Raw genomic sequence first — 9243 nt, forward strand, 5'->3', positions numbered from 1 at the left:
ATCTAAAACAAAAGCAGGGAAAGGGTTTAGGTTAAATATTAGGTAGCAAGTCTGAGCTGCAAGAGAGCTGTGATGACTGAGTACACTGTCATGGACTGAAGAACATTGGCTTTATTTTAGCTGCTCCAAGCTCATGGTGTTGATGCTTCTGTTGAAAAAGAAGCTGCCTCCATTGGTAAGTACATTAACTGAAGTACACCCCACTTGTGGAAACTGACCCCAGTTGCAGAGAAGGTAAGGAATGTACATCAGAACTGAGATGAACACCCCTGCCCTCATGGGACTCTTAGAGACGTTGCAGTCCTTTGTGTGTCTGAGTATCTACTGGCACACCTAGATACACAGAAAGGGATGCATGAGGAAGCGTGAGATTGACATCAGGAACTTTCTGTGGTTATTCTCTATCGTATTCATTGAGGCAGGCTCTCTCATTTGAACCCAGAGCTCAACCATTTGGCTAGTGTAGCTAGACAGCTTGCTCTGTGAATTCCTTTCTTCACCTTTTTTTTTTTTTTGGAATTGAATAGTTTATGTATTCACGTTTCTTTTAAGGAAAAAAACTGGAAATTTGATTATAGTAGAGAGCAAAGTACGATTTCTTCAATCAAGAATAACATAATTATATCCTATCAGGTTATAATGCTAGTTTAGATTAGTTTATTCTCAGTTAGATCTTAGTTACATTTTTGTTGTTGTATTATTTTTGTTTTTCTTTTATTGGATATTTGAAAATTTACATTTCAAATGTCATGCCCTTTCCCAGTTTCCCCTTCATAAGCCCCCTATTCAGTTCCCCCTCCTCCTGCTTCTATGAGGGTGCTTTCACACCCACGCACCCCCTCTCATCTCCCTGCCCTGATATGAACCTTGGCAGAACCAAGGACTTCTTTTCCCATTGATGCCAAACAAGGTCATCCTCTGCTACATATGCAGCTGGAGTACTCTTTGAAATGTGGTTTATTCCCTGGAAGCTCTAGTTGGTTTACATTTCAAATGTTATCACCTTTTCTGGTCCCACCCCACATATCCCTCCTCTCCATGCTTCTATGAAGATGCTCACTTACTCTTTCTCACCTCAACATCCTGACATTCCCTACACTGGGGAAATGAGCCAAAACCAAGGGCTTCTCTTCCTATTGATGCCAGATAAAGCCAACCTCTGCTACATATATGTCTGGAGTCATGTGTCCCTCCATGTATACTCTTTGGTTGGTGGTTTAGTCTCTAGGAGCTCTGGAGAGTGTGGTTTGTTAATATTGTTTTTCTTCCTATGAGGTTACAAACCCCTTCAGCTCCTTCAGTCTCTTCTCTAACTCCCCCTTTGAGGTTCCTATGTTTAGTCCAGTAGTTAACTGGAAGCTTCCTCATCTGTATCAGTCAGGCTCTGGCAGAGCTACTCAGGAGACATCCATATCAGGCTCCTGTCAGCAAGAACTTCCTGGCATCAGCAATAGTGAAGGGGTTTGGTGGCTGCATATGGGGTAGAACCCCAGTCTCTGGATGCCCTATACTTCAGTCTTTGCTGCACTCTTTGTCTCTTTATTTCCTCCCATGAGTATTTTGTTCCCTTTTTTAAAAAGGACTAAAACATCCACATTCTGGTCTTCCTTCATGAGCTGCATATTGTCTGTGAATTATATCTTGAATGTTCCAAGCTTTTGGGCTATATCCACTTATCAGTGAGTGCATATTATGTGTATACCTTCTGAGTGTTAAAATTATAAGCAGGCTACAGCACCCATTCAGCATTTTATGGGCTTTAGGTGGGTATCAGACCTCTGCTTCTCATGCTTGCTTGACAAGCACTTCATCCACTGAACTATCATCCTGGCTCCCAAGACCCTGTTGTCCTTTGCTTATTCTGTCTCTGAGCCTTTTAACACAAGACCAGACCTACTTCCTCATTTCATTCTCTGTATTTCCTTTATTTTAAATTCTTCATTTCCTCTATTTTATGAATGTAAAACCAGAGCCTTACTGACACAGATGAGGATGCATGCAGCTAACCATTGGACTGAACAAGGGGACCCCAATGAAAGACCCAAAGCAAGGATTGAAGGAGCTGAAAGGGTTTGCAACCCCATGAGAAGAACAACATTATCAACCAACCAAACCGTCCAGAGCACTCAGGGACTAAAACACCAACCAAGGAGTACATACAGAGACACCCATGGCTCCAGTTACATATGCAGCAGAGGACAACATTATCTGGCATCAATGGGAGGAGAGGCCTTTGGTCCAGTAAAGACTAGTTTTTCCAGTGTATCGGAATGCCAAGGTGCTGTAGTGGGAGAGGGTGGTTTGGAAAAGAAACACTTTCATGGAGACAGGTGGAGAAGGGGAGATGGAAGTTTGGAGAAAAGTATTCTTCTTTGAAATGTAAATACAGAGAATATCCAATAAAAAATGAAAAAAAGTAAAAACTGCCTGTTGTTTCGACTCTAAAGTTATTTTCTTTGCAGCTTTATTCCCAGAAAAAAATATAGGCAGTAAACAATGCTTCTATTTAATAACTCAATCCATAAAGAGAACTTTGGCTCAGATAGAAAGGTCTAAGCCATGGCCCAGGATGAGTTGCTATGTATCCATTCTCAACTGAGTACTGGAGAAACTATGAATGGTGAGACATACAGAGGCTTGGTTTTCCTCCTTTTAAATCTTGATGTGTAACATAGATCCTTTTTTTTTTTTTTTTTTTTTTGTATGCACTCTAAATTCTGGTCAAGAGCTATGAGCTCTGTGTCTCTTCTAAATCGTTATGCACAGTGTTTGTGCTATGAACCTAATCCTCACTATGTGGTGGGTCAGCACATGGGAAAAAAAAAAAAAAAAGAAAAGCTAAGCCTTTGAGGTATCTCCAGATTAGAGACAGTATGGAAAAGAAACAAGTTTCCCATGCAGGAGTATAAAGGATTTAGGACATAGGACAGGACTCCTGAGCTATTACTTTTGCAACAAGAACAAATAAAGAAGGTGATGTCATGAGGCAGTGGAAAGGACATTTAGTATGAGTAAGTATTGTTTTTCGAACCTAAGAAAGTGGTTGTATTTTACAGAGAAAGTAAAAGCATGGATGAAAAGTCTAGGAATTCTAATTACAATCTCCAAATCTTAATTTGCAAATCACTTTGTAACCAGGGAGTTGCTTTTCTTAGATCTTTAACCAGGAGCTATTCGCAGGAAGCATTCAAAAACAATCCCTCATAAGCCTAGGACATCTGGACAGGAGATACTTACCCTACAAGATACATTTCTATGTCTCATAGCCCTTACCTTTCTGTATATTATCATAAATAAATTCCCTGAGTGTGGTCATCTGAACTCCAGTGATTCTAGTGAGCTTTAATGGTCAATTTGGCACAGGTTCAGGATACCTGAAAGGCAGTGTCTGCTGAGGTTCTCAGTTTTCCCTGTGAGTATTCTGTAATGAATTATCTTGCCTGTTAATTGATGTAAGGTCTCAGCCTACTATGGGAGGCACCATTGCCTCCATATGGCTCTGGGCTGGACACAAAAGCCAGCTAAGCAAGAGCCTGAGGGAGCAAACAAGCAGTGTTCCACTACTGTTTGAACTCCATGTCTTGATATGAGTTCCAATCCTGGCTTCCCTCAATGATACACTGAAACGTGCAAACCAGAATAAACCCTTTCCTCCTATAAGTTGACTTGGTTATAGTATTTGACACAGCAATAGAGTGTAACTCAAAGCAACATCCTGTGTCATTTCCTTTATATTAAATATATTCTTGTAAGAACCCACCAATGGTCCAAAGCTTAACTTTGGAACTAATATCAGTTAAGTGTTTAAAATAACTATTTACTAGCAATAATGAAAATATTTGAGATATTCTTTAAAGATTTAGTTGGGAAATATCAATAAAATAATTGCCTAATTCTAAACCATGTTCAATTCTAATTAATTCCACGTGAGACATTTTTTTCAGCTTCAAAGATTGCCTTACTTATATTGCATAACAAAATAATAGTATAATTAGGAATAAATTTGTCACTTTTATAAGTAATTCTTTTTTATTATGTGTTTTGAAGCAAAGCACAAGCATGATTAAAGTCTATTTTAAATTAGTTACTATGATTATTATGGCTAATCAGGGTCCACAAACTGTAGTATGCACTGCAGATAAGATATATATAAGGCCACAAAACACCATAGAATCCCTGATATATCCTGCATCCAGGTTTGGCTAATCTCTGTGGTCTGAGTCTTTCTATCTGCCTTTTTCCTTGTGGAAGGCAGGGTAAGGGACCGACTTTCATATCTCTTGCTATTTGCTGGCAGGTGACCTCCTTGTGGTACAATGCAGTGTTTTGTCTCAGTCAGCAGTTCTCCACCTGTGGGTCATGACCCCTTTGGAAATCAAATAACCTTTTTCAGAGGAGTTTCCTAAGACCATCTGCTTGTCAGATATTTATGTTATGATTCATACATTAGCAAAATTACATTTCTAAAGTAGGAAAGAATAGTTTCATGGTTGAGGAGGTAATACAATATGAAGAACTATATTAAAGGGTCACAGAATTAGGGAGTTTGGGACAGACACACACAGGCATAGCTGATCTTTTTCCCAAATACCTTCTTTTGTACCCTAAGGTCTAGCATACTGGTTTTAGTGCTTTACTACACACAGTTGCCTCTCTCCATCATCTCTAGTTTTGGTTAATTAATCCTACACACAGAGACCTGGAAACACTCTAGCCAGGATAAATTTTTCTGTGGATGCCACACTCACCTCAGTTATGGCCCCTTTCCTAATTTCATTTGTTGCCCTAATAACGCACACTGATCAAAGTGACTTTGGGGAAGAGGGTGTCTTCTTTAGCTTACAGTTCTAGGTTATCGCCACCATTGCAGTGAAAGTCGCAGAGCAGGAGAACCAGAGAGCAGGTCACACGACACATATAGGAAGGGTACAGCAACACGAATGCACCATGTTGGCTTCCAGCTTGTGCTAGGTCAGCTCAACTCACTCAGTTCAGAGCCTGGCCCATGAAATTGTGATGCCCTTATTTGAGGAGCGTCTCCCTATCTCAATTAACCATCAAGACAATTCCTACAGACATGGCCACAGGTCAACCTGATCTAAAAAGTTCTTCAACTGAGAATGTCTTCTTGTAAGTTGTAGCAAGTCTATATTTTTAATTGAACAACTTTATTTTAAAAAACAGATAAATGTACAGATTTTAAAAGCATTTTTGCATAGAAGTACATGAATACATTTTTGTCAGTACTTGATTTTTTTTAAAGATTTGATAGTATACATTAAAATCTTACTAGTTACAATGAGCATAAAGTACATGTAAAATAAGATGTAGCCTGGAAATAGTCAAAGTTTTCTTCGTGTGTAAAGATTAAGCATAATGCTTTTTCAATTTTTTTTGGGCCTTTGTTTTTCTTGAACTTCATATAGTCTGTGAGTTGTTTCTGGGGTGTTCAGAGCTTTCTGGGGTTAGTGTCATGTCTAATTATCAGTGACTGAATATTATGTCTGTTCTTTTGTGACTGTGTTACCTCACTCAGGATGATATTCTCTAGATGCATCCATTTTCCTGTGAATTTTATAAAGTCATTGTTTCTAATAGCTGAGTAGTACTCCATTGTGTAAATATGCCACAATTTTTGTATCCATTCATTTACTGAAGGACATCTGGGTTCTTTCCAGCTTCTGGCTATTATAAATAGGACTGCTGTGAACATTATGGTGCATGTGTCTTTGTTGTATGTTGGAGCATCTCTGGGGTATATGCCCAGAGGTGGAATAGCAAGCCTATATTTAAAAAAAAAAAACAAATGAACAAACAAACTAGTCAGCATACAGAGTGACAAGCTACTTAAAGGCAATGACTTGGTCTTGACTTTGCTGTTTCTTTCTTAGATCCCTAACTTAGAGGCACTGACAGCAAAGATTCAAGACTATTCACTGAGCCAGGAACTATGGTATGTACTTGTAGCACCAGAAGAGAAAGATGAGGCAGGAAGACCACAAAAGTTCAGAAATTGATAACAGCCTGTAGAATAGACCTTAATGACAATGTTAAAAAAACAGAGTTCTTGAATACATGGGCCAATTAATGGCATAATAAAATCAGCATTAGACTGTGTTACCAGATTCTACTTCCAAACTTGGACCCCAATAGCTTTGTGTAGAGTTCTTATAAGTTCTGTTCCTTATTGTGGAATAGAATGTTAACACCTCCATAATGTCTAGTGTGTTCTACTAGAGTAGCCGTACTTCAACATAAATTATGCCTCACCAGTATTTCATTAGGGCTTATAATAAGACCAGAAGTTCATCTATCATCTTAGCTATGAGAGTACTTAGAAACTTCTTTCTTCATATTCCTCCTATGGTAGGAGAAAACCAAGACCCAGTTACAAACTCTTTTTTTTTTTTCTTTGAATTACATCTAGAACACAGCATTTCCAGTGTGAGTTGCCAGGCCTCTTCCTTCTGGAATTGAGACCAGTATCTCAAGGTAGACACAAAAGAAGTCCATCAAATAAAGAAAGAGACAAGGGGATCACCAAGGCGAGCTGTGCTCCAGCCGACTTTTCACTACAAGACCTTCATTCTCTGTTCTGTTCATTATATCCATACACATTCACAAGTATTCTCGGATTCATACCACTGCTACGGCCATCTGTCCACTTCTTTCCTAAGTCTCGTTGCTCTGCCTCTGCCTCTTCCCTCTGAAGCCCTGTTGCCCTCTCACTCACTCAGCCTAGTAGCTAAATGACAGCACTATCTGCTAACAATGACTGACATCACTGTCAGATGATGATCCCCATGGAAACCACATAAAAATGAACCTTAGACAGAAGACATGGATCCCATTTTAAGTCCAGACACTGGTTTCCTAACTTTCTCTGTCTGGTTTCCTTTAACCCATTCCTCTGTGTACAAGTGACTAAGAAATCATCAGTTTATACTGTGGGAGAACAATGGAGAAGAACCTGGGCTGAAGGGTGTGAAGAGAGGTTCAGTCCTGCAGGACAAAAGTTGGTGATTGTTTTTCTCATAGTTCAGCACTATTCCTATGAAAACAGGAAAGTTCTGCCCACCACAGGCAACACCCAGGGCAGCTGGAGAAAACCTTGATGGTCCCATGATGAAGAATCATAAGAGAATTTTCTACTTCCTGCCTGGATTCTCAGAGCATTGTCCAGAATCCTGTGAATGGTACCTAGGAATAGTATTGATATAATTTTTTTCCCTTTAATGATATCTTTGAAATCCCCTAAAATGTTTTATAAAATCCATTTCAAAAATTGCTATAAATACTTCACCTACAGGACCAATAAGGTGCTGAAATAAGAAGAAAGGAAGGAATAAGGAAGGAAATAAGGAAAGAGGGAAGGAAGGAAGGATGGATGGATAGAAAAGATTGTCTCTTTGTGATATCAGGTCTGGTGAATAATTATAGGTCTCACTAACATATCACAGAATTGAACACGAATTTTCCAAGGATGTTATAAAGCAATGGGTCTGGTGCACACATAAGGAAAAAAGAGAGAGTGGAGAAAACCTCCTTTTTGGGTCATGGTACAGACTAACCTTAGAACTCTGGCTTTATATGTGGGGTTGATGGTAGCATAAACAAATATATCAGAGTGCCTGAATTTTACAGCAGCTATTAAACTGAGGAGAGTTATAGCAGTGACAGCTATTGGCTCTATTAAACTCTGTGTGATATTCCCCATCTTTCCACTGTGATATTCTTTCTAGCTGCTCCCTTCATGTCTTGAGCATACACACGATTGTTTTAAGAGTGTTTGGTCAAAGGTGTCCTCCGTGTCTCTCTAGAATAACAAAAGGGAAAAAAAGAAAAGATGGGGGTTTCATGGGGCTGAACCTATTGCGAGAATTGATTGTGAGAATAGCCACAAATTTAGATATGTTAATTGGGCACTGACAAGACAGTTTACCTCAATGAAATTACTTTTTTTTTTTACACATCTCCCAAAATCCTCGGTGATAGGACTTACAGAATCAGAGCCCTGCATTACAAATCACTTTGGAGAAATGACCAGGTGTTTGGGATGGTCAAGAATCCCTATATTTCAATTAGATACACATCATCATGTATATCTGTTTCCAAAAGGAATTTAAACCCTACTCTGGTGACTTTTCCCTACATTTTCCAGAATTTATAGATTCCCTCAAGCTCCTATAGTATTTACTAAATGAACCTATTTAGCATCTCATTTACCTCTAGATTTATTCTTGTCCCCAGGATGTAGAGGGTGTTGCCATTCATGTTTCTTCTGTCAGTCACAGTGACAATGAATGAGACCTACCAAGTACTAATTCATCTGTTCATCTACTCTTCAAATGACTATTGGGTATCCATCACTGTGTCAGGACTCATTCTAGGCATTAGACTTATATTTAACCACCAAGTTAAATAGTCCTCAGTATAATGAAAAGATCAACCATGCAGAGCTGAAATGGCTATAGTATAAATGACACACAACAGAAGTAAAGGCAGAGCAGGTTCCACTGGGGCACATATTGGCAACAAATAGAATCCCGGGTGGCAATGGGATTATATGTCAAAACTTCTCCATAAATACTTGATTAATTAGGGGAGGAGTAGTTGTCTTCAGGGATCACAGGGACAAAATGCCCTCATTAGCTGATGATGAGAGAAACATTTTCCTTTAGTGAGGAAGCTCATGGGAGAGCAAGTGAAAATATGTTAATGATAAGGAAAGAAAAATTTCAAACACAAAAGGCTCATATACACCATGAGTGTCTGACCTGTTCTTTCCATCTGTCTAGATTTGTGTAGCCTCATGGGAAAAGGGTTATCTCCTCCTGTCTGTTTTCCTCTAAGTCTTTGGAGATGTTTTATTCCAGAGATAGCCACACAGCAACAATCCAGGTCCAGGAAACCATGAGGACTGGAGCTCACAGCTGACCAACCAAACAATATACACAGAACTCTCTTAGAGAGCCTGACCTGACAAGGGATGGGAGACTGTGTGTGATTTAGGCTTTGCCTGTATAGTTTATTTATTCTGCAGCATATGCTGGCTCAGAAAATGAAGGCAGTTCCAATCTTCTGTGTTCATTTTAGTCCTCCCTTAATTCACATAAGGTGCATTCTGCAGGATTCTCATCCTTATGGTTTAGAAGTGAAACATCTGTGATAATTTTTTTTTTTGTCCTTTGAACTTTGGAGTCAAATGGCTTAAAACTACCAACAGTTCACCTTTCCCCTGGA

This window comes from Micromys minutus (assembly GCF_963924665.1).
Source record: "Micromys minutus genome assembly, chromosome: 1".
In the NCBI taxonomy this organism is placed as follows: Eukaryota; Metazoa; Chordata; class Mammalia; order Rodentia; family Muridae; genus Micromys; species Micromys minutus.